Genomic DNA, 1653 nt, shown 5'->3' with positions numbered 1-1653 from the left:
AGATAATGGACGCTGGGACTCCATGTCGCGTCACTATTTCCTTAAGGTAAATGTCCACCAGTCTATCGACTGTGTATCTCTCATTGATAGGAATGAAATGGGCTGACTTTGTCAGTCGGTCTATAATTACCCATATGGTGTCATGGTTGGCTTTCGTCCTTGGCAAGCCTACAACAAAATCCATCGCTATCTGTTCCCATTTCCATTCGGGAATCTCCAGGGGTCGTAAAAGTCCACTGGGTCTCTGGTGCTCTGCCTTTACTCTTTGGCAAGTCAAACATTTGCTCACCCATTCTGCTACATCCCTCTTCATGTTGGGCCACCAGTAATATTCCTTCAAATCCCTATACATCTTGGTACTTCCCGGGTGAATGGAATACCTTGAACTATGGCTTTCATCCAAAATCTCATCTTTAAGCTCTTGAACGTTCGGAACCCAAATCCGGTAGGAGTACGTCATTATCCCTTTATCATCTTTCTCAGTATGGATCTCCTCTCCAGTCATTGACTTTCTGACTTCATTCATTATTTTCTCTTGGCATAATCGGATCTTTTCCAATAACTCTGGCTGCATTGAGATCGCAAAAAGCTTTTCAGTTCCGGTTCTGGTTACCTTTACTTCTATTTCCATTCTCTCAAAATCCCTTATCAATTCTTCCGAAGTCGTTATCATTCTGAGTCTTTCCTTTCTACTAAGGGCGTCAGCCACCACATTGGCTTTCCCCGGATGATAGAGAATCTCACAATCATAGTCCTTGATTAGTTCTAACCATCTCCTCTGGCGCATGTTGAGCTCTTTCTGCGTAAATATGTACTTGAGGCTCTTATGGTCTGTAAAAATCTCGCACTTCTCTCCATACAAGTAGTGCCTCCAAATTTTTAAGGCAAAAACTATTGACGCGAGCTCAAGGTCATGAGTAGGATATCTAATCTCGTATTCCTTCAGTTGTCTCGACGCATACGTAATCACTTTACCGTGCTGCATAAGCACACACCCTAATCCTTTGTGCGACGCGTCACTATATATCACAAAATCTCCTTTTCCGTCTGGCAATGCCAACACCGGGGCCGTTACCAACCTTTTCTTTAATTCCTGAAAACTGTTCTCGCATTTCTCCGTCCATTCAAACTTCTCTATCTTACGAGTAAGTCGTGTCAAAGGGGCTGCGATTTTCGCAAAATCCTGCACAAATCTACGATAGTAGCCGGCCAATCCTATGAAACTCCTTACCTCTGTGGGTGTGGTTGGCCTTTCCCAATTTGAGACCGCCTCTATCTTGGAGGGGTCGACCAATACTCCTTCTTTATTGATCACATGTCCTAAAAACTGTACTTCATTCCGCCAGAATTCACTCTTCGAGAATTTGGCATATAACTGTTCCTCTCTGAGTATTCCTAGAGCTATCCTCAAATGCTCTGCATGCTCTGCCTCAGTCCTTGAGTAAATCAAAATATCATCGATAAAAACTATCACACACTTGTCCAAGTACTTCTTAAATACTCTATTCATTAAATCCATGAAAGCCGCTGGGGCGTTGGTTAATCCAAAGGACATTACCAAGAACTCATAATGCCCATACCTGGTACGGAACGCTGTCTTGGAAATATCTTCGGGTTTAATCTTTAGTTGGTGATATCCAGTGCTCAGGTCAA

This window comes from Apium graveolens, chromosome 6 (genome assembly GCF_009905375.1).
Source record: "Apium graveolens cultivar Ventura chromosome 6, ASM990537v1, whole genome shotgun sequence".
In the NCBI taxonomy this organism is placed as follows: domain Eukaryota; kingdom Viridiplantae; phylum Streptophyta; class Magnoliopsida; order Apiales; family Apiaceae; genus Apium; species Apium graveolens.
This window is presented reverse-complemented; position numbering follows the sequence as displayed.